This window comes from Balaenoptera borealis, assembly GCF_965194805.1.
Source record: "Balaenoptera borealis genome assembly, chromosome: 3".
NCBI classification, from domain to species: domain Eukaryota; kingdom Metazoa; phylum Chordata; class Mammalia; order Artiodactyla; family Balaenopteridae; genus Balaenoptera; species Balaenoptera borealis.
The window spans coordinates 29,873,581-29,900,880 of NC_138866.1; the positions used below are offsets into that span (position 1 = coordinate 29,873,581).

At 41.9% G+C, this 27,300-nt stretch overlaps 1 protein-coding gene, 1 long non-coding RNA gene and 1 pseudogene across 3 annotated transcripts in view; 2 read left to right on the forward strand and 1 right to left on the reverse strand.

The window, feature by feature from the left end:
* Positions 1–27,300, reverse strand: part of RGS6 (regulator of G protein signaling 6) — a 504,882-nt gene that overhangs the window by 387,903 nt on the left and 89,679 nt on the right.
* The window catches only part of LOC309625202, a 32,635-nt gene continuing 21,420 nt past the window's right edge, over positions 16,086–27,300 (forward strand). Inside the window, exon 1 of the long non-coding RNA XR_014242385.1 lies at positions 16,086–16,194. This is a non-coding gene — a long non-coding RNA (uncharacterized lncRNA). The remainder of the gene's footprint in view (positions 16,195–27,300) is intronic.
* Positions 17,871–26,104, forward strand: LOC309626879 (protein phosphatase 1 regulatory subunit 14B pseudogene; annotated as a pseudogene). Its single transcript has 2 exons — positions 17,871–17,877; positions 22,515–26,104. The product of its transcript is annotated as a protein phosphatase 1 regulatory subunit 14B pseudogene (transcript).

Sequence of the window (27,300 nt, forward strand, 5' to 3'; positions counted from 1 at the left end):
GTTAAGGTGGTCAGAACCCCAGGTATGGTATCCCATGATTTATCGCTCTGCCTACTTTCCACCACCACCACCCTAGCCCTATCTATGTCTTTGCCTTCCTCTCCCTCCATCCTCCTGTTCAATCACTATCCTCCGCTGGTCCTTCATGGGTGTTTTTCTGTCCCTCCAACACATCAAATTCTTCCCTTTGCCTTCACTGTTCCTTTTGTTGGGAACGATCTTTTGTGATCTTGAGATGTCTCCTTTGCATTATTCAAGTGGCTCAGAGTGGCCCCTCTAGGTGACCTTCCCCCGGTGATTACTGCTTCAGGAGCACCAATCCTAAGTCATTCTCTACTTCATTCCTTTTTTCTTTATCTTCTGCTTATCTTTCACCAAAATCATCTATTTGTTTATTTCTCCCACCCACCCGTGCCCCCATCCCCATCCAAGCCCCCCTCACCAGACACAAACCGGAATATGTGGTTCCAGAAACCACTAAAAGGTCTCACATCCCACCCTCTCCCCAGCAGTTGGCATAATGTCTGGCACAGTGTAAATACTCAACAACTACTGGACTTTTATGCCTCCTGAGAAGTTGGATAAATATGCTGAATTTGCAATAAACTCATTTGGCAAAGAAAACTGCTCCAAAGCTTCAAGTTTCTCTTAAATTTATATTTAAAAACTTGGTAGTAGAACACCCAGCGCCCAGATCTTAGTTTCTAAGACCATTCTCCAATAAAAGGAGCCAAAATTCCTTAAAGAAATGGTAGATTGCAGGGCTGGGCAGATAACATACAAGATGAGCATGAGCATCTTCTAATGCAGGAAAGTAAGGAAGTGCTCAACACACACACACACACAATGATAGTGGTTTGTCAAAGGGACATAGAAGCCAACTGAAAGAACTCCCAGCTAGAACAACTGGAGCAACAAAAGAAAGTGGCATTGGAATTACAGCCCAAGGTAAAAAATAAATATTCATTTGTCCATACTGATATAAATAAATTGTTAAATAAATAAATGGTTGATAAATGGGGGAGGAGAGGCAAATCTCCCATGCAGAAGATTTCCAATTAATTTATGTAGCTACTCTGCCCTTAAGGAGAGGGAACATTCCTTAAGTGTGGGCAGCACATAATGACTTCCTTCCAAAGAGGACAGTATGAAGAGGGGGGATAGAACTGTAACTTTACAGTGGAGAAACCACTATTTCACTATATTTCTGCAAAGATGTTCATAGCCCCATATTTATAGTAAGCTCCCAAAACAGAAATATGAGATATGGTTATATGGTCAAATAAGGTATTAGAACAATATATAGCTACTGAAAAAAAAATCACTAAATGCTTATCAAGAAAAAAAAGTTCATTATATAAAGTCTGGTGATCAGAGAGTAAACAAAACTGTGTACAGAAAACATTTAAAGTTATATAATTTTGAACCCATCATACAGATACAAACAAAATGTAAAAGAAATACTCCAAAATGTTATTACTCAGGTTGAACGGGTTACAGATGATTTTTAGAGAGTAATTTTCTAATTATGAACTTAATGAATGTTTATAGTAATATATTATATGTAATACATATTACTATAATAAATGTATATAAAGCTATAAGCATTCATTAGATTCATAATTAGCAAAATACTAAAATTATTAAAGGAATTTTTTTTTTACTATTAAAGCTCTGAGAATATGCAAAAAATAAGCAATAAAGTCCTTCAGATTTTATAGTTTCAACAATATGATATTCTATTCTAGCACCATTTAAAATTTTTATAAGATAGCAGTAGTTCTACCATTAGTTACAGAAACAAACATGGAACCGTATCTCCTGGCTTTCAATACAAACAACCTTTCCACTGCCCTACACTGATAAACTTAAAATTTGATCTTCCTGGGATGTGATGTCAGCAAGATGGCAGAAAAGGAAGCCCAAGATATTATTTCCCCATAGAGATACTGACTTATCAATGGTCCAAAAGCCTTTATGAGCTCTCCAGAAACAGTTAAGAAGTACAGTACTCCAGGCAAACACAAAGCCAAGAATAGTCTCACCAAAATGGGTAAGAAAAAGCCATTGCATTTAACCCTCAATAGGCTTCCCCTGGCACAGATTAGTGTGGTCAGGAGAAAATACCCAAGTTGTGGTTCAGGAGGGAAAGAGAAGAGTAAAATGTAGATCCAACATTCTGACTTTCCAGTGGGCTACTACTGAGCACTAATGGGGAACTAGCATAATTAGGATGCGTGGGGGCTAAGAACAAAGGAGAGCTTGGTGTCTTCTTGCTGCACCAAAGAACTTGGATGATTGCAGAGAGACACCAAAGGGAACAAGAGATAATGAGCTCTAGGAAAAGAAATCAGCAAACCTCTCTAATTGGGAAAGTATACACACAAGCCCAGAGATGATGCATCCCAGAAAAGGTTGGAGGGGTCTCCAGATTCTCTAGCCAGACTGACTGGGGAAGATCTTCTCCTATATGAAGCCAGTCTGTAAAGACTAGGTGAGGTGGCTTTTTTTTTTTAATGGCAAGTCCCAGCAAAAATAAAAAGGCATAGGAAGAAGCAGGGAAACACAGCCCAATCAAAGGAGCAAAATAAATCTCCAGAACTGATCTTAAAGAAATAGAGATGTGGGCTTCCCTGGTGGCGCAGTGGTTGAGAATCTGCCTGCCAATGCAGGGGACACGGGTTCGAGCCCTGGTCTGGGAGGATCCCACATGCCACAGAGCAACTGGGCCCATGAGCCACAATTACCGAGCCTGCGCGTCTGGAGTCTGTTCTCTGCAACAAGAGAGGCCGCGATAGTGTAAGGCTCACACACTGCGATGAAGAGTGGCCCCCGCTTGCCGCAACTAGAGAAAGCCCTTGCACAGAAACGAAGACCCAACACAGCCATAAATAAATAAATAAATAAATAACTGATTGAAGGACTTTATTTGGAAATACAAATATATGTTTAAAAAAAAAAAGAAAGAAATAGAGACGTACTGACTACATAAAAAGAATTCAAAATTACCATAGCAAAAAAGTTCAATAAGCTAAAAGAGAACACAGATAGACAACCAAATGAAATAGAAAAATGATGAATGAACAAAATGAGAATACCAACAAAGAGGAAGAAACTATAAAAAAAGAACCAAACAGAAATTCTGAAGCTGAAAAATACAGTAACTGAATTGAAAAATTCACTAGAGGAGTTCAACAGCAGATTCAATCAAGTATAAGAAAGAATCAGTGAACTTGAAAACAGGTCATTTGTAAGTATCCAATCAGAGGAGCAGAATAATAAAATTTTTTAAAAAGAAGAAGAAAAGTGAAGAGAACTTAAGGGGCTTATAGGACAACATCAGATGTACCAATAAACACATTATGGGAGTCCCAGAAGGAGCAGATGGAAAGGGGCAGAGAGATTATTTGAAGAAATAATGGCCAAAAACTTCCCAAATTAGGAAGAAAATAGACATCCAAATTCAATAAGTTTAATGGACTCCAACTAGAATAAACCTAAATAGCCCACTGAGACACATTATAATCAGCTATCAAAAATAAAAGACAAAGAGAGAATCTTGAAGAGAGCAAGTCAGAACTGACTCATCATGTACCAGGAAGCTCCTAAAAGATTATCAGTGAATTTCTAAGCAGAAACATAATAGGCCAGAAGAGAGTGGGATGATATATTCAAAGTGCTGAAAGACATAAATTGCCAACCAAGAATACTGTATCTGGCCAAAGAGTTGTTCAAAAATAAAGAAGAAATAAAAAATTTCCCAGGTAAACAAAGCTGAGGAAGTTCATCACCACTAGACCTGCCTTACAAAAAATGCTAAAGGGAGTCCTTCAAGTTGAAATGAAAGGATGCTAGACAGCAACATGAAAGCATATAAAAATATAAAGTTCTCTAAATATATTAGCAAATACAGAATACTGTATTATTGTAATGTATTAGAAGAAATAAATTAAGCAAAGTTGCAGGATACAAAAATCAACATACAAAAATCAACATGCAAAAATCAGTTGAGTGTCTATATACTAACAATGAACAATCTAAAAAAGGAAACTAAGAAAGCAATCCCAGTTACAAGAGCATCAAAAGCAATAAAATACTTAGGAATAAACTTAACCAAGGAGGCAAAAAATGTATATACTGAAAGCTATAAAAGATTGCTGAAAGAAAGTAAAGACAATACAAATAATGTGAAGACACTCCATGTTCATGAATTGGAAGACTTAATATTGTTAAAATGTCTGTATGACCTAAGTGATCTATAGATTCAAAGCAATCTCTATCAAAATCCCAATGCCTATTTTTACAGATGTAGAAAAAACAATCCTAAAAATTCATATGGACTCTCAAAGGAACTGAAATAGCCAAGATACTCTTGGGAAAGAAAAACAAAGCTGGAGGCTTCATACATCCCTATTTCAAAATCATTTTACATAGCTACAGTAATCAAAGCAATACGGTACTCGCACAAATACAGACATATAGACTAATGTAACAGAATAGACAGGCCAGAAATAAACCCTATGGTACACGCTCAGGTGATTTTCAACATGGGTTCCGTGACTACATAAAGGGTAAAGAATAGTCTCTTCAACAAATGGTGCTGGGAAAACTGGACATCCACATGAAAAAGAATAAAGTTGAACCATTACCTTATACCAGGTACAATAATTAATTCAAAGTGGATTAAAGACCTAAATGTAAGAACTGAAACTATAAAATTTCTAGAAGAAGACACAAGGGAAAGCTTTATAACATTGGATTTGACAATGATTTCTTGGATATGACACCAAAATCACAGACCACCAAAGCTAAAATCGACAAATAGGACTACATCAAACTTTAAAACTCTGTGCAGGAAAGGAAGTGATCAACAGAGTCAAAAGGCAACCATGTATCTGATAAGGGGTTATCTAGAATATCCAGAATATATAATTAACTCCTAAAACTCAACAACAGACAAATAACCTGATTTAAAAATGGGCAGATGACTTGAATAGACATTTCTCCAAAGAAGACATGAAAATGGCCAACAAACATGAAAAGATGCTCAGCGTTACTAATCATCAGGGAAATGCAAATCAAAGCCACAATGAGAAGTCACCACCCTTCAACCCATTAGGATGACCACTATCAAAAAAAAAAAAAAATTACAAGTGTTGGCAATGATGTAGAGAAATTGGAACTCTTGTTCGCTGTTAGTGGGAACGTAAAACGGTACAGCTGCTATGGAGGTTCCTCAAAAAATTAAAAATAGAATTACCATATGATTCAGTGATCACACCTCTATATATTTTGCACATATATCCAAATGATTTGAAAACAGAATCTTAAAGAGATATCTGCACACTCGTACTCATTACAGGATTATTCACAATAGCCTAGAGGTTAAAGCAAAATAAATGTCTATCAGTGGATGAATTGATAAGGAAAAAAAAAAAAAAAAATATATATATATATATATGCAATGGAATATTATTCAGCCTTAAGAAGAAAATACTATCATATGCTACAATATGGATGAAACTTGAGGACATTATGCTAAGTGAAATAAGTCAGCCACAAAAAGACAATTACTGAATGATTATACTTATATGGGGTATCTAAAGTAGTCAAACTCTTAGAAACAGAAAGCAGAATGGTGGTTGTCCGGGGCTTGGGGGTGTGGGGGGAAAGGGTTCAATAGATACAGAGTTTTCATTTTGCAAGATGAAAAAGTTCTGTACCAAAATGTTCATTGCAGCTCTATTTACAATAGCCAGGACATGGAAGCAACCTAAGTGTTCATCATTGGATGAATGGATAAAGAAGATGTGGCACATATATACAATGGAATATTACTCAGCCATAAAAAGAAATGAAATGGAGGTATTTGTAATGAGGTGGATGGAGTTAGAGTCTGTCATACAGAGTGAAGTAAGTCAGAAAGAGAAAAACAAATACAGTATGCTAACACATATATATGGAATCTAAGGAAAAAAAAAAAAAAAAGGCCATGAAGAACCTAGTGGCAAGATGGGAATAAAGACACAGACCTACTAAAGAATGGACTTGAGGATATGGGGAGGGGGAGGGGTGAGATGTGACAGGATGAGAGAGTGTTATGGACATATATACACTACCAAATGTAAAATAGATAGCTAGTGGGAAGCAGCCGCATAGCACAGGGAGATCAGCACGGTGCTTTGTGACCGCCTGGGGGGGTGGGATGGGGAGGGTGGGAGGGAGGGAGATGCGGGAGGGAGGAGATATGGGAACGTGTGTATATCTGTAGCTGATTCACTTTGTTATAAAGCAGAAACTAACACACCATTGTGAAGCAATTATACTTCAATAAAGACGTTAAAAAAAAAAAAAGATGAAAAAGTTCTAGGGATCTGTTGCACAACAATGTACATATAGTTAACACTTTTGTACTGTATACTTTAAAATCATTAAGATGGTAAATTTTGTTATGTGTTTTTTACCACAAGAAAAAAATGTATGAAAAATAGTCATATTGGTAATCAAAGATATGCCAATTAAAATGCTGAAAAAATGCTGAAATACTATTTATTTTGCCTTTCCACTTAGCAAAGAAAAATTACCAATGATAGCAATAGGCAGTGAGTTGACTAACCCTGGCAGACTGACACGTTCATTGCTTTAATCTTTTTGGAAAGCAATTTAACAATACACAGAAAAAGCCTTAATAATAGCTTTACCATTGTATCCTCTGATAAAACTCTTCCCTCTCTCCCAATTTATTCATTCCTTCATCAATGAATATTTAGCATTTATTATGTTCCAATTATGAAACTTATAGTGTGGAGGCAGAAATTAAGTGCTACAAAGTAGGTGTACAACAGGCCATTAAGCTATATAACAGGGAAATTAATCTAGTCTGTAATCTATAAGAATTTAAGTACCCCAAAAGGGGGTAGGATGGAGGTGTGATAACATACCAAAATGTTCATTTCAGCATTATTAACAAAATATTGGAATTGGAAACATAAATAGAAGGGCTAACTCTGTAAACTAGGTATTCATAGGAATATTATCCCAATCATTTAAAAAAGTGCTTTCAATGGCCATTTGGGGTAGTCATTAGAGCTGTCCCCAAATATTTTAGTTCTCTTCCTTCTGGACACATAGTAGGATTGCACTTGTTCACCTTCTTTGAAGTTAGCATGGCCATGTGACTGGCTTTGACCAATGAAATGTAAGCAAGTGGTGTTTCCCTTCTAGGAAGAAGATTTTAAAGCTAGTGAAGAGTGACCACATTCTCTTATTTTGCTTTGATGACTGTGAATGCTTGTGTCCAAATGGAGCCTCCATCAGAGTCATCATGGATCCCTGAATTCATCATGGATCCCTGAATTTGAATGAACAAAGTTTCCCTGTTGAACCACACTAGACATGTAACAAGAGCAAAAACTAAATCTTTGCTGTGTTAAGTCACTAAGATTTGAGGAGCTGTGTCACAACAGTATCTAGACTGATGTAGTATCCCTACTCCATAAGAAAAATGCTAATTACATTAAATTGTAAGTATAAAAGAACACAATAAAAACTATATATGCTATGAGTATACCTCTACTTTATAAACATCTTATTCCTAGAAAAAAAGACTAAAAGTACACACACCCAAATATTAATAATGATTATCTTTTGATGGATATGTAGGAAATTCTTCCTACCTCTGTTTTGTTTTTTTATTATTATTTTTTTAACATCTTCATTGGAGTATTGCTTTACAACGTTGTGTTAGTTTCTGCTGTATAACAAAGTGAATCAGCTATACGTATACATATATCCCCATATCCCCTCCCTCTTGCGCCTCCCTCCCACCCTCCCTATCCCACCCCTCTAGGTGGTCACAAAGCACCGAGCTGATCTCCCTGTGCTATGCGGCTGCTTCCCACTAGCCATCTATTTTACATTTGGTAGTGTATGTATGTCCGTGCTACTCTCTCACTTCATCCCAGCTTACCCTTCCCCCTCCCCGTGTCTTCAAGTCCATTCTCTACGTCTTTATTCCTGTCCTGCCCCTAGGTTCATCAGAACCATTTTTTTTGTTGTTAGTTTTTTAATAGCGTGCATTCATACATGATCTCTAATGGGTAAAATAACATTCCTTAAAGAGCATGGAAGTCACAAAAAATGTTCAGAAGGGAACTTTATCATGTAAAATTTGCAAACTGAAAGTTTTCCAGAAAGAAGAGATTATCCTTTCATATGAACGTGCTGCCTTGAAAAATGGGAGCTATCTGGCCAATGCTTTAATCTATGGAGTATATATTTATGCTTATCCACAAATTTACAACCTAACACTGTTTGTCCTGTATCCTGTGTTAACTAATCTCAAACCCTAGAAATTTTTTGTTGCTAAAGGTCTTATTTCTTATCCTTTCTAGATTCCCAGCTCAATACCCAAGTCCTATTCAGGCCCCAGAATTCATATCAGCTACAAATGAGCCCCATTAAATCTTGCTTTATTTAGAGAACACCACTGACCTAAAAAATAAGATAAGTCACTGGTCAGGAAATAAACAACTCTACTTTGGGCTGTAGAGCCTATTCCCCAGGGAATCTGATTTCTACTGCATTCTCCCTGCCCCCTTCACCATTAAGATAATGATATTGTTAACATAAGATGTTTCCAATTAAATTCCAATGGCTTAAACAAATATTATGTTCCACTTATCTTACATAATGGTACATAGTTTACATAATGGTTGAAAGACTCCTTCAGATGCAGTAAAAAACCTACATCTTTAACAAAAAGAAAAAGAAATCAGCTACAATTATAAAATATTTTCTATGAATCATAAAATTTGATCATTTTTTCTACCTACAAGAAACTCTGATTATGAAAACATACAACATAAAGCACAAATCCATACCATAATCAACCATGTCCATGATATGATCAACATTGATACCAAGCTACATCTACTTTCCTTGGGTTAGTATTTACATATTATATTTTTCCAACTTTTTATTTTTCAAAATTTTAATTCTTTATCTTTTAAATATATCTCCTGAAAGTTTTTAAACCCTGACAGTCTTTGTCTTTTAATTGCAACATCCAGTCTACTTATATGTAATATAATTACTGAAATATTTGGGTTTGTATCTACCATTGTGTGCAGTGCTTTTGTCCCAATGTTCAAATTCTCTTTCTCCTTCATTCCCATTGGCTTATTTTTAATTATTTTGTTCTCAACCTGTTAGCATGGAAATTATACACTCTTACTACTCTTTAGGGGTTATTCTAACAATTACAATATATGTCATTAACTTATCAAAGACTAATACTGACTTATATTTATACTTCTTCCCAGACAATGCAAAGACCTTAGAACTCCTTATCTTTTAACCCTCTAGAATGACTGAGGGACCAATAAACAAGATGAAGAATTAAAGGAAGAGAAAAGGCTAGATATTTTGCCTGTAGCTCTATCATTCGCGAGCAGACTGCTGGCCTCCTCAAGGAGGAAAAAAAAAAATTCCATCACTACTTAGACTTCAACACAAGCGCCTAGTTTAAATTTGATACACAGCATTCACTTTCAGTTCTGTAATGAGCTGGTTCTCATCACAGAAAGAATAAAACACTTGACCACCTTCTCCCCATCTTGAGGCCCAAGAACATCATTCTTTTCGAATCCAAAGCCCCTCTCTCTATCCAAAGAAAGAGAGAGAAATGCTTTTCATCACATGAAGTTGGGGGACCCTTCCATGAGGCACTGCATTGGAGCTTACTTATCACATCATACCACTAGTTAGCAGGAACTAGGAAACACATTTCCCACCACATCCACGGTTTGGTTCAGTTCCTGAGCCTGCAGCAAAAGAGAGCACTTATGGGTGCTGGATGCAGACTGTGCAAGAGGAAGGGCCTCTCTGTAAGGACGAAACTTTAGAAACCCAGCAGAATAAGCCTCAGGAACTTTCACAGTAGTTCACATCAGTGAGCATCAGGTGATCTTGATACCTCCATAACCAAGAAATCCAGGAGTTGAATTACATTCAGAAGACACAGAGTCTGATATACATCAAAATACAATGATGGCTTCAGTTTTCTCACATGGCCAAGTGACAAGGTGAATGTATATCAGTAATCAGCAAGGCCACTATTATACAACTTCTGGCAAGACCTATAGTCTTTGGGTGACAAGGATTATGCAGCTGCTGCTGCATTTGAAACTATACTGTAGGTCTCCATGATAGAGACCCAGCTAGTAATCACTGCAAGAGGGATCATGAAAAACTGGTTCCTGCTACAGATGACACTTAATAATGTTTACAAGCACACTGCGACTTGCAAGCAATGTCCATATCCAACACGTTATCCATCCACTGTTGATTATTCCCAATGACAGGAGGTTCTTAAATTATAATCCTGACTAACTTATCAGTGGAACCCCAACATCAAGAGCCAGTACGATGCTAGAAACTGGCTCATATGTCATAGGGATTCCACTTTTTTTTTTTAAACATGGCTTGTGGACTAAATTCAGCCTGTTTTTTTTTTTAATTTATTAATTCATTTATTTTTATCTTTTGGCTGCGTTGGGTCTCTGTTGCTGCACGCGGGCTTTCTCTAGTTGCGGTGCACGGGGCTACTCTTCATTGCGGTGGGTGGGCTTCTCTTGTTGTGGAGCATGGGCTCTAGGCGCGTGGGCTTCAGTAGTTGTGGCATGTGGGCTCAGCAGCTGTGGCTCGCAGGCTCTAGAACGCAGGCTCGGTAGTTGTGGCGCATGGGCTTAGTTGCTCCACGGCATGTGGGATCCTCCCGGACCAGGGCTCGAACCCATGTCCCCTGCATTGGGAGGCGGATTCATAATCACTGCACCACCAGGGAAGTCCGGGGATTCTACTTTTTATGACTCCAACCATTTAGGCCGTATTTCAATTACGACAGGACCTATAAATGAGGAACTGGCAGAAAGACTTCAAGAAGAGTACCTGTTTTTTGATTCACTAGAAGACCAAAAGCAACAATGAGAAGAGAGCGAGTCAACCCATGTTGATTTTTCAACTATACCGTCTGAGAATTTCACCAGAGCCACAAAGCCAAACAAACATTAAGTCTTCTTTAGCTAGTTCAGCTACCCACACTGAATCACACGTAAGACCTCCATATCCATTACAGACATATTACAATGGAGCACAAACACAGCCTTAGAATAGGATCTCTCTGTGCTAATTTAAACAACAACGCTACTTTAGCAATGTGTTCCAGAAGGATGCATGTCCTTTGAAACCATATTATGAGGATATTTCTCCAAAGGTTTACTCACCGCACCTTGAAATGTAGCATTAGCAATGTTATTATGATAACAAACATAAGTCAGTATCCACAGTATTTAGTATGTTTAAATAAATTCTCCTTTCAGAGATAACTATAAGATGTATTAGCTAAGAAGGAAGAATGATAAAGGGCTATGCTCTGGGCTCTACTAGTTCCTTGCTTGTCTTTTTATTTCCTGCTACTCAGTGTAACTGGTACTCAGGAATTCTGCAAACAACTGCCAATCTAGTGAGGGAGTATCCACAAACCAGACTGCAATTCAAATGTGAATAAGCAAAACACATCCCCAAGTGTCCAAGCAGTCTGGAGGTATGGCTGAAGGAATGGGTTCAGAAGTTGAGGCTGATGAAAAGGAGAATGATTTCCACCTGAACTGGAGTTAATGCTTTTGGAAGAGCAAAGCAGCCAGGAATGAAAGAGCAGCCTACCCAGCCCCACAAAACTGCCAGGCTGGCCTTGTCCTCCCACAGCAGTGTAAATCCAATGGCCTCGTCAGCAAAAGCCAGCAGCACCGGCACGCAGTCCCCCAGGGCAGCGGCAGTTCTCAAACAAAAACAATGAGCGCGTGTGACATTCATCTCCTACAGCAATTGAAATCAGGCTTCACGAATTAACAGAAACACTCCCAGCAGAAGATGGTCAGGTGATCTCACTGAAGCAACAACTGTGTAAGAGGAATAAAAACAGAGCATATGTCTGTCTTTTATGGGCATCTATCCCCTCTGTAAGAATGGTGATCAGGATAAATCCTGCTTGAGAAACAGACATCGAGCTTTACATGTAAGGACTAAGAAAAACAATTGGCTAACGTATTTAGGAGTAGACCAACCCCAACTTGGACTTGGGCAGGTTTCACAGTAGTTTGGGGCCTTACTCTGGCCCCAGCCTCCCCAGACTCTGTACCTGACACAATAGAGCAGCTTTACAATGAAGTGAATCATCTCTTAGACCTGTACTTTTTTTTTTTTTAATTTATTTATTTATTCGTTTTTGGCTGTGTTGGTCTTCGTTTCTGTGCGAGGGCTTTCTCCAGTTGCGGCAAGCAGGGGCCACCCTTCATCGTGGTGCACGGGCCTCTCACTATTGTGGCCTCTCTTGTTGCGGAGCACAGGCTCCAGACGCGCAGGCTCAGTAGTTGTGGCTCACGGGCCTAGTTGCTCCGTGGCATGTGGGATCTTCCCAGACCAGGGCTCGAACCTGCGTCCCCTGCATTAGCAGGCAGACTCTCAACCACTGCACCACCAGGGAAGCCCCCGACCTGTACTTTTTATATCATTGATTGCCTGTCACTGGACCCCATCAGTGGTAGAGAAATCACCCCATTTCTGGGACTCACAATGGGAAAGTGTGGGCAGGGGCAGCAGCACACAGTGGAGGGCATCCTGATTCACATGCTCAAGGTCATAAACACTGTGATAGACCTAAAGGATCTTCGGACCTAATTTCAGAACATGAGTGTGTATACACATGTGCAAACATGTGCACATCCTTTTTAAAGCAGAGGACATGGTCCATTCCTGGGTAGTTTCCTGCTTTCCCACTGCATCTGGAGCAAAATCCAAACTCCCAAAGCCCTGGAGAATCAGCCTCCTCTTCTCCTCCTTCTCAAAACACAGGGCAACCTCTCTTCCTCAGGGCCCCTTAAAAGCTCTAGGTCTAGATCTGCGCATGCCTGGATCCCTCTCAAATCATTCCAGTCTCTCCACAAACCTTCCCCCAACACACAGGTTCTCCTGAGCTTTCCATCCTGTCATGCTCCTCTTACCTGTGCTATTTTCTCTGTAGCCAGACACTACCTGACATGTGTGTACTTGTCTGTTTTGTCAAAGGACAATGAGAACACTACTCAGGGTCTGAAATCGGACTACAAGGCTGAATTTATTGCTCAGATAATATGGAAGAGCTGTGCTGGCCAAAAGGTCTCTACAAGCAGAACAGGTGACTGATCTCATAGAGGGCTTTGGAAAGTGTGGAGCTCTGTGATTCGCGGATGTTCAGAGTCATTCCTGGGCTGACAACAGGTGGGTGCTCAGGTAAGGCTGATGTTGATTGACAGGTTTTCTGGAGAGCGTCCATCCCTGACTGGCTGACATTCAGAAGTGGGGAGCCAACACTGGTTGGTTTTAAAACCAGCTTTCACTAAGACAAGTTGGTGCAGACCAAGCGAACAGCTTTAAAATTGGTTCCGCTGGCTACTTGTTACCATAGCTACGGAACAATCAGGCTTTTCCTAAGTTTGAGAGAACTTTTATTCTATTATTCTCTAAAGGTAAACTCCATTCAATTAGGTTTGCCTGTTTCATTTATCCTGTATCCCCCATATCTGCTACACCTGGCACATTCATGTTGAATAAATCAATCAATGGTTTGGGGCGGGGGGTTGCCAGATTACTGATAATGGGTGCTTTTATTTTAAGATTTGCCACTTTATTCTCACAGCACAAGATAGCTGTTAAGTGCATGGCTTTATAATCACACAGTCCTGGCTTTGAATTTTGGCTCTAACATTACCTAGCTTATGGCCTTCCTGAATCTCCATTTCATTAGTTGAAAGAAGGGTGGGAGGAAAGAATAACAGTATCTCCCAAGTCTCCTGTGAGGATTATGGAAACAATGCCCAGTTTCTAGCATGTTAAGTGTTTAAAAGCATAAATCATGTATATTACTACGTGGAAAATTTCTGAAAGGCTCAAAGAAGACATTCAAGACCATAAAGCCCAGGATGATCAGGTGCAGCCCTATGAAAAGGCATAGACTAAGGTCTGAGATAAGAGACTTCAGGAGGCGCTCCTGACTCCACATCCTCCCATCTCCCCTTTCCTCCAGCCCGCCCTTCACCTCGGTCCCCACTGTGATCTGGATTTCCACCTCCCTTCTTCCCACCCCACCCACCCTGACCCCACAGGCCAATCACTCCTGATATTCCCAACATTAACATCCCCCATGCCTGGAGATGGTTAACTGAGTTAAATCATCTTCTCCCAAAAGAAACACTATTTAGCAAGTGCATTATATTGATCTATTTATTTGATTAACCTTGTACAATTCATTGCAACTTGCATAGCAGAAACCTGAGACAGTGAGACACAGGACAGGTACGTTTTGAAGGGGGCACTCAGACATAAAGTCCTTGTATTCTGTTGCTTTGCCCAAGTCCAGTCCTGGCAAAAATGATCATTTTCTAGGTCTTCATAGGATTTAACATGCTCTCTCTCTCTCTCTCTCTCTCTCTCTCACACACACACACACACACACACACACACACACACACACACGAGGACACATACAATCTCACTCAGCACCTCCATCCCCAGCTCTTGCCAATCAAAATCTCTAGTACCTTTAATTAGGTTTATGGGCACAAAGGAGGCTGAGTATTTTTTCCTCTGGCACTGTCTAAAAACTGACCACAGCTGAGTGTTTCTGCTCACACTGATGGTCAACTATACTCCTATAAGACTTGGCTTCACAGGATGTGGATTTTGCTTTATCGTTATTAAAACAATAATCGTTATTATTATCGTTACTGTCCCTGGACCTCAGACATACAGATACATGAAACTGCACTCACTCTATGTGAAATGCAATAAGAACCCCAGCAAGGCCTGAGTGAACTGATGAGGATGATTATAATTTTTGTGACTTTCTGTTTGAATTAAAAAAAAAAAAAGTCCCACAAGGACTCAGAGGCAAAAAATATACAAATCAATTTTCACTGCAAAGTAAAGGACCTGTTACAGTGGAGGATTACTGGCCTGAATGTCAATATTATGACATAGTATTAGTGTGTTTGGTAATTGCAATCATGGTTGCTTTTGTTGTGGTCATCCATTTACAATGCTTGGTGTCAGTTTATTTATCTCTTGTAAAAATAAAATACAGTGTGTGTGTGTGTGTGTGTGTGTGTGTGTGTGTAAAAAAAAAAAAAAGAATCCCAGCAAGGCCTGTGGGCAGCTGGCCCTGGGCTTGAGTCCTCTCTCCCATGGACTGGCTGTGTCACTCTGGGAAGGCTGCCTAAGCCTTCTGAGCTGCTATTCTGCTTTCTGCCCATCTTGTGGAACTGTTCTGAGAATGTGAACATATTAACCACAGGCACAGCGTAGGGACTCATCAGGCAGCAGCTTAAAGTAGGCAGGGGTGCCGCGCACTTCAACCCACAGGCTGCCAGAGCTGGGTGTGAAGCCATAAATGACTTTGGGGGAGAATTTCAGAGAAAATACAGGATCCATGGGAGTAGACGTTCTCCTGAAGAATAGGGGGTAATTGGGAACAACGGGAACCCATGTGACAGAGCACAGGCCTGGGGCGGAACTGGTCTCACATCCCAAAGTTTAGCCGTAAATGAAACCTTCTGAAAGGTTTTTGTGGGCCTCCTGTGAAACTGACTCCAAGTAAAGAAAGTTGGTTCTAGCCACTTGTCTGAACTCTGCAGGCACATTCAACAGAGGAATAAGAAAGTGTGATGAATTGCTGGAGGGCACGCACTCGGGTGAGGGTTCCTTCTGGGTGAGACCTAAGGCTTCTCTGAAGACTTCCACCCAAGATTCAAGATCTCATTTGCTCCAGCTCTTAGGAAGGCACCACCTGGTGGCCGCTACCAGAAATGACAGCACAGAATTAGCCTTAACCTCTTCCAGCAACAAAGTACTTTGTATTTTTTCACTCAGCAAATATATACACTACGAAACGTAAAATAGCTAGTGGGAAGCAACTGCATAGCACAGGGAGATCAGCTCTGTGCTTTGTGACCACCTAGAGGGGTGGGATAGGGAGGGTGGGAGGTAGGGAGATGCAAGAAGGAAGAGATATGGGAACATATGTATATGTATAACTGATTCACTTTGTTATAAAGCAGAAACTAACACACCATTGTAAAGCAATTATACTCCAATAAAGATGTTAAAAATATATATATATGTACTGAGTCCTTACTAGGGGCCAGACAAGTGCTAAGTGCTGGATGTACATAGTGTATAGAATAAAATTCAGTGGCAGCTCTCAGCGAGCTCATTGTCGACACAACTGCTGAGTAGAGGAGCTGCACGTAACCAGAAGAGTGAAGAAGACCAAGGTCTCGATCCAGCTTGGACCAAGCCCTCTAGTCCCCAGCCTCCCCCTCTATGCCATTCCCTCCCTTACCTCTGGAGAATTACTTGCAAATAAATGGCATTCCTTTGCTCCAGGGTCCCTAGGTCTTTCTACCTCATTCCTCCTGCCTCTATACCCATCTTTCCAATTACACCGGACCAGCTCTCATTTTCAAAGTGAAATTTCCTGCTCCAGCCTCCCCTAAGGAAGGCTTGGATTCAGGAGAAAATTTTCTTCATTTTCTTTTTTGTGAGTTTTAACTGCTTCCCGTGATTCCAGCTGCCTCTGATTAGTTCCCCTTTTCCTTCCCACGCTTCCGTTTCTATCTTTTCTTCCACTAAGAAGCAGGTAAGTGAGGGACAATGAATTAAGAAATAAGAGGAACATTCCAGTCCTGCTTTTCTCCTAGTTTCAGCCCCTGACATTTTAAACCAACATTTTCGGAACTCTTACTTCAGAATTTCCCAGGGCACATTCTAGTGAATATCTACCTTTAATCTCGAGGATGGATTTGATTTAGGAAAATTGTCTAACTTTAAATGGAGTCCCTACTGATGATTCAGATGGGTGAGTGAACCGGATTCGTGTCATCGTGGGTCCAAAAATGAGCCGCAGTTATTAAAGAAGGAAATTGGCTTTCTTGGGTAGCTGGAAGGCAGTTTAGCAAAGGGGCCTCCTCCAAATGTGTTTTGAACTCTGAGAAGGTTTAGTGAAATAAGTATGTATCTTCCAAGACTCTTACTTAGAAAGTTATACTTATTTTGGACATATAAGTTTTCTCAATATTTTAGGATCACATGTGGGAAAGTACTAAGGAAATCAACGGGAATGGCCAGTTGGGGATCAGAACTAAGAGAGCTACAGGCACTCAAAGGATGGCCCAGTGCATCCTATGACATCAGGATTGGCTTAAGACAGGCAGGACACTCCTCCTAGCTAGGTGGAGGCTGGAGGTAAAGACGGACACAAATGAAGGTAAGAGAGGATGCAGTCTGAGCTGGGGCGTGGAGAGTGAGTTAACACAGAGGGAGTGAAAAAACACCCACCTGTGAGCACAGGTGTAGCCGTGTTTGCCAACGGGACACATCTGTGTGTGCCCGGCAGAGGTTGTCACAGGAGAGAACTCAGATGTAAGACGGGGAGACAGGTGAAGCGTGGTCCAGTTATGAAAGGCTTTGAAAACTATTTCAAAATGGTTGGACTTTCCCCCGCAGATGATGGGAAGCATGAAAGATTTCTAAGCAAAGGAGCGATCAAAGCAGGGTCTTGATACACACAAGGGCAGGGTAGAGGCAGCTTGGGCTCCTGGCTAGAAGAGGCCTGTGGATTCAGTGGGACCTGAGTTCAAATTCTGATTTAACCACTTATTGGATCAGTGAGTGACCTTGAGGGAGTCTGTTTCCTCATCTGTAAAATGGCGATGATAATAATAATAATAAAGCTCCTATGGGGATCCAGTGCCCCGCCTGGAATAAGCACTCAAACGATGGCATGTATGTGCCAGCACTTGGGCGGTGACAGATTGGTGAGAAGGGAGGCTAGCAGCCCAGAGAGGACACTTAGGAGGCGGTTACAGTCATTCTAAAACGGACCGGCAAAGGGCTCAGCTGGCAGGGGTTTCCTTTCCACAAAGGCAGTGGAAGGGATGCCATAGAGATTTCCAAAGAAAGTCAATGAGGTCTGGCGATTGGATGAGGAAAGAGGAGGGAAGGGTGGGGACTCAGGCCTAGAGGCTGGGGTCTGGGAGAACGTGGTGCCATGAGCAGAGAGCAGAGAAGGGAGGGAGGGGCTCCCCATGCCACTGGCTCTGTCTGAGTCAGCAAGGCCTGGGGAGGAGGAGATCTGAGGCCCAGTGGGCTTATTCCTTCATTACCTTGGAGACTCTATTCTCCCCCCATCAGAGAGGCTTTCCCTGGCCAGCTCCTACACGCACTGTCACCTCCCCTCACTTCTCCTTCAGAGCACGTGTGTAACTATCTGACATAGTATATGTTTGTTTACTGATGGGTTGTACTGTCTGGCTGTCTGCCTAATAAAACATGTGCTCCAGGAGGGACGACCTTTGTTTTGCTTGTTCCACATCCTTGGTGCCTAGGGCAGTGCCTGGCACACGGTAGATGCTCAGTGATATTAGCGTTGTTATTAAAGTGCTTTCAAAAGTGTCTCGCATATAAAACATGTTCAGTAAATATTAGCATTTATTGGTGAATATCTCAAAAAATTGTAAAGAGATAGGCAGATGGGAAGTGCTGAACCTTGGAACACTCCCACGTACTCACCGGGAAAAGGAAGAATTCACAGACTCTCCAAGATTAGAAATTTGGGCCTCCTTTTAAGGCAGGGAAGAGAGGTGAGATGTGCCCCTGGGGAGGCCACACCTTGCACCATGTGGCCAGAGGCTTTTTCAAGCACTAATACAAAAAAAGGGAGGCAAAACCAGTTCACCCACGGATGGGTCAGCAGCTATGAAAGGGGAAGAATGGGTATTTTGTGGCAACAGAAAAGGCAGGCGCTAGGGCTGAGTAAACTTCTGATTATATGAAATTAACTTGTAATGGCCTCTTTGGCCCAGTCTTTCCCTTTCCTCTCGTCAGATCATTTGGAAATCCATATTCTGGCAGAGTTCACAAGAGCTCACTTAGCTGGGAGACCAAACATCAAGCTAATTAGCAGATTCATAACTGACTGCTCCAGATATACAGGGACTGCAAGATCAGCTCCTCCAGCAAATATGTCTACTGTGCACGGAGAAAATTCTTGGCAAAGCCATTAACACAACTTCATAGTGAGACAGGTCTATGCTGCTGGTAGAATAGAACTTCTGCCACTTCTCAACCTCCCCCATGTAGATGAGGGCTCAGAGAAGCCGTGACTGCCCAAGCACCTCCTCTCAGGTAGCATCAGGTAACATACAGTGTTCCAGAATGCTCGTGCAAGCACCAAGCAAAAATCCCTAAGGCTGCTTTTCAACTCAAATTAAGATTGTGCTGCCAAATTAGACTGTGAACAAGGTGAAGTGCCCTGGGGTCCATCCTCAGCCATTAACTGAGACTAAAATGTCAGCCACCTGCAACTCCTAACACAAACTATAAGGACCACTGACTCCATCTTTGCAGAGGCCTTGATTTCAGAGGATGAGCAAATGAACCAAGAGGGGATATAAAAATTCACTTGTCTGTGGCCTTTCAGAAACTACATGCATGACAGTACATCCTTAAAACATGTTTCAGCAGACTGGGAGTAAGGTACATTTCTCGAAAGTCAACATGGAAAACAGTGGGTCCCTATTAATTCCCTGGAGCTCTACTGTGCTCAGAAGGAAGTGTACTCATGCTCCTTTTTGCAACTATTAATAGCCCCTAGGCAACTGCTTTTCAGATTTTTCTTTAATTTAAACTCACCCAAAACTGCAAATTCTCATAGACAAACACAATCACGAGTCTATTCTGGATTACCAGGTGAGACAGTTGTATAAATATATTAGGAATATGAGATGGAAAATAGCATTGACCTTCACATTAGTCACCTTGAGAACGGGCACACTTCGTATTTAGTGTTACTGATGTTCAGACCACTTAAGAGGAGGGAATGTCAGATAAAGCTGAGTTCCTTGTCTGGCTCTGCCCCTGACAAACTGCTAGGCCAGTTACTCAAGTTCTCCACTGGCAAAGAGTTACGGGGTCTTCGTAAGAATTACATGAGCTAATATCAGAGGACTTTGCATGCTGCCTGGTTCATGGATACTTCATTTAGGGATCCGATTTGGGGTTTTGCTTTTTGTTTTACTGGGTTTTGTTTTGCTTTTGGGTGTTGAATCCTGAAATTGCATTTAAATGGCGATCTCTCATTTCAGCAAGATGTTGAACTAAGATGACACACATTCAAACATTCCTGCTATAAGCACCTAGAAATATCAGATACAATAATTTTATAAAGGCATACTTGAACCTGCAATAAAGAATAGGAAATTACCAGGTGCCAGAAACAAAGCCTCAACTGAAAACCAGAAGTAAGCAGAGGAATCAACCGGGCAGCCACTCCTGGGGCTGAGGGGGACCACAGGGCAGAGGAAGGAATAGAATAAGCATTGATCCAGGGGAAGTAAGGGTGTAGATGTCAACTAGCACATGGGAACAGGAGGCAAAGCCCGTGAGTCCTGCCCGGGAGAGGAGGGTGCTGCCCAAAGCGAGGCCCTGCAAAGAGCTGCGACCCCAGGAAAAATGGGCTGAAAAGTATTTCCCTACCAGCTCAGCTAGCTTGTCTATCTCTGGCTTCAGGGGAGGAGAACTAAAAGCTTCCTGCAAAATTTGAACCTCATCCCTCTGCCTCTGGAGCATTTGGGGTACAGATTTAGGCTACAGTCTGGAAATGCCCAACCTAAGAAATTAGCATAAAAATTGGTCCTGGGCCAACGATGGGCATGGGAAAAATGAGAGCAAAACTCCCACAACTCATGCTACAGACAATTAGAAAAGTCAGACCCAGGAAGCTCACAAGTGATAAAAGCACAGTGAACCGGAGGATTCCAGCCCCTAAGAACTGGAAATAATAGAAAACTCTGAAAGAGAATATAATTAGGTATGTTTAAAAGGAGAGAAAAACCAATCTCAGATGCCAAAAACACATTTGATAAAACTCAACATTGATTTATGATTTCTTAAAAATAACAAAATTCGGCAAACAGGAAAACCTTTCTTACAAATCTAAGACTAGAAAGACATTTTCTTAACCCAATAAAGGGCACACGCTAACCAGCCTATGGATAGCGTCACTCTTAACGGCACAGCACTATAAGCTCTCCTTTTAAAGTCAGTAATGAGACAAGAAAGGTTACTATCACTTCCTGTGTTCAACACTGTGTTGAGGGGGTTCACAAACTTTCTGTAAAGGGCCTGATAGCAAATACTTTAGGCTTTGCAAACTAGAAAGTCTCTGTTCCAAGTAGTCAACTCTGCTGTTGTAATGCAAAAGGAACCAGAGACAAAAAGAGTGTGGCTGTGTTTCAATAAAACTTCATTTACAAAAAGAGGTATTAGAGTGGAAGTCCAAGCCAATACATTAATTCAAGAAAAATAAGTGAAAGTTACTGTGGTATAATAAAATACATGTATCTGGTCTTCATCCCGGGTTCCTAGCACAGAGCTCCTAAAACCCCTGGAATTTCCTGAGTGATAGGGGTGAGAGGAGTGTCTTTTGCTATTCATAATAAGTCCCTTTTAACCACACGTGAATTTATGCTAATGAGGTGACTCCTGGCAGATGAAGATGGTTACCAGAGGAGAGGGGAGAGGGGCTGGAGATTGAGTTCAATCACCAATGGCCAATAATTTAATCAACCATGCCTATGTAATGAAACCTCCATAAAAACCATAAAGGACAGGGTTTGGAGAGCTTCTGGGTAGGTGACCACGTGGAGGTGCTGTGAGGGTGACGTGCCTGGAGAGGGCATGGAAGCCCCGTTTACCCCTCCCCCCATATCTTGCCCTATACATCTCTTCCATTTGGCTGTTCCTAAGTTGTATCCCTATAATAAACCAGCGATAGTAAGTACAGTGCTTTCCTGAGATCTGCGCACCATTCTAGCAAATTATTGAACTCAGGAGGGGGTCATGGGAACCTACTAGTCAAAAGCATGGGAAGCCCAGACTTGGAACTGGCATGTGAAGAGGGGGCAGTCTTGAGGGGTCTGCGCTAACTCCAGGTCGATAACGCCAGAATTGAATTAAATTGTAGGCCGTCCAGTTGGTCCACAGAAAATTGAAATATGTGGAAAATCCACGCATGTGTTGTCAGTAGAAAAACGGTTTTCCTGTAGTCGCACAAACTTAAAAAAAAAAAAATCTGTCATTATCAAAAAGTTATATATCCATATGCATAGGAAATGCAAGACTATTTACAGATAAACCATGAAAATAAATGAGAGTTCAGCAAGATATACAAAAACAAGTAATGTTCCTATGCACTAGCAACAACAGGAAAACATAATAAAAAGATGCCATTAACAGTACGAACACAGGGGGCGCGACCAGGCCAGGGCCGGCCCGGGGGCTCCGCATGCTGCAGCTGCCCCCGGGCGCCCCCTCCGCCGCCCTCTCCGCAGAGCCAGGCTGAGCCGAGCTCACCGGCTAAGCCGAGCCAGCAGCCCGTAGCCAGCCGGCGGCCCTCCCGGAGGTGGCGACACAGGGAGGGGACCGACGCACGCACGTGGCCCCAGCGGCCGTCAGGGCAGACAGCGGCCCAGCGGGGGGCGCGGCGTTGGCGGCTCCGCCCCCTGGACCGGGCAGTGGCGGCCCAGGGACCAGCGTCTACTTTCAGAGACCCCTTGGGACCGCAGTCGAGGGACCGGGCAGCACGGAGGATGAGGGCCCAATGAGGCGCCAAGGGAAGGTCACGGTTGAGTAGGAACGCAAGGAGCTACGGAAGCGCCTCAACCTGGAGGAGTGGATCCTGGAGCAGCTCATTCGCCTCTACGACTGCCAAGAAGGGGAGATTCCCGGAGCTGGAGACTGATGTGGATAACTCCTGGACGTGGAGAGCGATGATACCCGAGCTGCCAGGGTCAAGGTGCCGCTGGTGGACTGTTAACAAACCCACTGAGGTCTTCATCTCTGGCCTGCTGGGCAAGATCCGGGGCATGCAGAAGCTGAGCACACCCCAGAAGAAGTAAGGGTCCTCGACCCAGGTGAACGATGGCTCCCACAGGACAATCGCTGACCCCAAACCTCGTAGCAACAGCAATTCCGGGGGGCCCTGCAGCCAGGCCTGCTGCCATGAGCTTGGCTCCCCATGCCCGTGGCCCGGGGGCCTCTTCCCTGCCCCTTCAGTTTTCCATTTTGGGGGGGTTATTATTATTAAACTGATGGGAGTTTTTGTGTTTTTATATTGACTGGGGCGCGGGCTCTTTAATAAAGCTAGGATACGCCTTTGGTGCAGTTAAAAAAAAAGAAAAAAAAAGCAACAGAAATATAGGGTATGGGATACTTACGAATTCCCTCAATAAAGATATGTAAGAAAAGTATACCAAAAATTGGGAAATTCTATTGAAGGACATTAAAAAACAACTAAATAAACACAGTATAACATGTTTGTGGGTGAGAAGACCCATCATCATAAGAAGACAAACTTTCATAATGTGTCTGTAAAACGTCTGAGTAATTCCAACAAAGCAAAACAGGGCTCCACATTCCTGAAATATATTTTAAAGTGTAAAGAGCCTGGTATGGCCAAAACAATTCTGAGGGTGAAATACTATAGAGCAGTTAAACAAATCGACATGGATAAATCTCCAAAAAAAAAAAAAATTGTCGGAGGGAAACATACAGTATAATACAATTCATGTCCATTTTAAAACACTCCCTCCAAAAGGCCTAGACACACCTGGGATTGGCAGAGGTGTGACTACAGAGGGAGGGTGGGTGCAGATGGGCATGGGGCAGGGTAGGGTTTTAGGAATACCTAAAATGTATTTTTTGGGAGAAAGAAGAAAGAACACATGCCAACAAATAGAGCAAATAGCATCCGATCACAAATATGAATATCTAAAATTTTCTATATAATTTGGAAATTAGGTAAAAATTGAGTTTTTTGCCAGTATTTTAATGAAGAATTAAATTTATGCCCAGCTTGTATGGGAGGCATACAAGTCTTAAAAAAAAAACAAAACTCCCTGCTGAGCCAGAGAATGCAAACTCAGTCACCTGGATTCCTTTCTTCCAGTGCAACACTGACCCGGGCACAGCTGGGATCATCTCCACATCTGGTTTGTGGTCTGAGCTGGTTAATGTTTAACCTGCATCGTTTAAGCTTAAGCTCACACCATAGTCTTCATTTCACAAACTAATTCGCTTGGGGAAAAAAAAAAGTTAGCATCCATTTAAACATCAGTGCTGGAAATACACCTGTCTGTCATACAGAGTCCCATAGTGTTCTATAGGCTTGATATGTTTATAATTTGAAACATTATTTTTAAAAGAAACACTGTTCAGAACAAAAAAGATACCAGTCTTAGGACATAATGAAAAGACGTCTAAAATCCTACGTTGCGTTGGACAGGACCAGTGCTCCCTGGCCCCATCACCCACCTCAGCTGCTGGACCCAATGCCAGCGACGCTTTCCTTTTTCCAAAAATCAAAGCCTCCTACAAAGAATGAATATTTGTCAGACTTGAAAATATTCCCAAGGATATGCCACAGGCTCAGAAGACAACTTAAAAAGAAGGATTCCAGAAATGTTTGGGGCAATAGCAACATCAATGGAAGCATCGAAGGATTACATCTATCCCAAGGTCACTAGTTTGAAGAGAGCAAAATCCACTTATACTGTAAATCTGATTTTTCTTTAATTCAGCAGCGGCAACTAAAGTCACTCCTCTCCTGACTGTCAATGTCATCTAGTATGGGAGCCAACACGCCGCACAGCTAGGAGCGATGTTGGAACCAGCATTAGAAATGACACCCCACCCTTACAAAGAGCGTACCATTCAACACAGGGCTCATGCAGTGGTTGTAAATTACTGCAGATCCTCACAGCATCTGGGGGGATTTACCTAGGTGTTTGGCTCAGAAAATCGGAAACTTGTTAATCAAACACTGAACCCCATGGGTCAGTAGAAAGGAAACACTGTTTTCACAGTGAGATCGGATCCAGCAGCTGCGATAAGGACAGGGCACCACGAGGGAATGGCAGAGGAATCAGAGAACCCGATCAGCTTAGAGGGAGGGATGCCCAAGCAGCAAGCGTTGCCTGCATGGTTTCTGAAGCTGCTCTCCCTCAAGTCCAATAAAAATCAGAAGAAAAGGCTGCAAGCCCCCATCCCACTCTGTGGACAAGAGTTCCCTCGTCCATCGTCAGTTCATCACACAAAGCCTGCATTATGTGTACAACTTACATTCAACAAAGCATAGACATGTTTGTTCACAAATGTGTATTTAGTTCATGAGTATTTATTGAGTGCCTTCCATGGCCGAGTGCGGGACTGGTATACAAATGGTGACCTGAAACAGCCGCGTCCCTGCCCTCATCAAGTGTGGGGTAAATTAAGTATGCTGTTCACAAAACCAAGGACAAATTTCTTCTAAGAAGGCTTTAATTCTCCCCTCATTTGTCGCTGTAGGAATCTGCCTACAAAAGGGCTCCGACTCACCTTTTAAATGTGCAAGATTACACGCTATCCTTATAAACTCCCACACGTTGAGATTGCCGTGTTCATGGCTCCTGGCCACTAAAACTGGTAAAACAGAGTCTTTAATACATAATTCATCTTACTGAAGAACGTATCCACGCTTCATTTTACAGGAGCTATTTGATGATTAACCTCGCTTACTCGACAAGGGACTTGACTGGCAATAAAGGCTAAAGTTTCTTGTTTGCTTACTCTATGCCAGGCACTGTTAAGTATTTCCCACGTACTAACTCATTTAGTCTTCACAACGATACAGCCATGTGGGTAACACTTTTATCCTCAATTTACAGATGAGGGTAAATGAGACATTCCCAGGTTCACAAACCTGCCCAAAGTCACACAGCTGGTAAATGGTTGAGTCACAATTCAAATTGTGGTCCAAGCTCTTTACCACTCACAAAACTGCCTCCGAGACAGAAAAGATGGAGGTAAAACCTGATGGCCACACACTAATTCCTATACACATGGACCTCATCCAAAAAGGAAGATGACAGAAGCTGACAACTGTAAAGCAATAAAAAAAATACTTTAGAAAGGTCAACAATCTGCGTGGGGTGGGGGGGTGGAGGGTTAACAGACTTGGTCACTAAAATACCTTGGAGGGCATTTCAGAGTGTTTTAAGTGGGAAGCAGGGGATGGGTGATGAGGAAGTTGAAGGCTGCCAGCACAAGGGAATGATCGTAAGCGTGGCGGGAGAGTAAAGGAAACACACAGAAGTCCAGCTCCGAGAGAAAGCAAGTCTAAGGAAAAGGACGGCTGTTCTATTTAGTGTTGGAGAAACCTGAGCATCCTTACAGAAACCGGTAGAAAGAGGAAGAAATGCAGGCATGAAAAGCAGAAAAACAGATGACACGTTCAAGAAGAGGGAGGACGGGCTGGAGAGGGGACCTTTTGAAAGAAGGATAGACGAGTTTTTGATAAAAGAGGAGGAAAGTTTTCTAATTAGGTGGAAAGGAGATCAAATGAGAGAGATCCTATGAGATCACCTTGAAATTATCAGGAAAACAGGAATCAAGGTCATCTGCTAAGACTGAAGCAGATTTGAAGAGAGGGAAACGTTCTGATAATTACCACAGGAATCAATACGGCTGTGTGTGTGTGTGTGTGTGTGTGTGTGTGTGTGTGTGCACGCACACATACCCACACACGAGAACAGAAACACCCTTTGATTAAAATACTTCTCTAAGAAACTGTAAATAACTCCTCAAGGAAGTCTACTTCTAGTATATATTTTAGGTTTCTCTCCCACATCAAAGCTATGGTTGTTATCTTCGTATATAAGTCTATTTTGAGATACTGTGCAGAGGAGGGGACAATGTGAAACAAGAAAAGTTCATTTGTCTCAACTTCTGTGGAGGCAATAATATGATAAAGAGGCAAGAGACTTGTTAGTATCTTATAAGGCCCTGAAACATTTGTTAATTAATTTTTCAGAAGGAAGGTTTTATTTCAATGGTAAGAATAGTTATCACCACCAAGGCATACAAGAGAGAAAAAAAAATCAGGGGACCTAAGAAGTGAGGAACAGAGACGAAGCACGGTCTGATGGCCACACACTACTTCTCATACACGTGGACCTCATCCAGAAAGGAAGATGGCAGAAGTGACAACTGTAAGGCAGGCGGCTGCCTCTGGGACTGGTTCTTCCAGACAAGGAACAGGAAGGGAAGCCTGCTTCCTTGTACCGACCCAGGATCGCGATTTCCCGCAAAGCAGCCAGATGGGCTATAAAA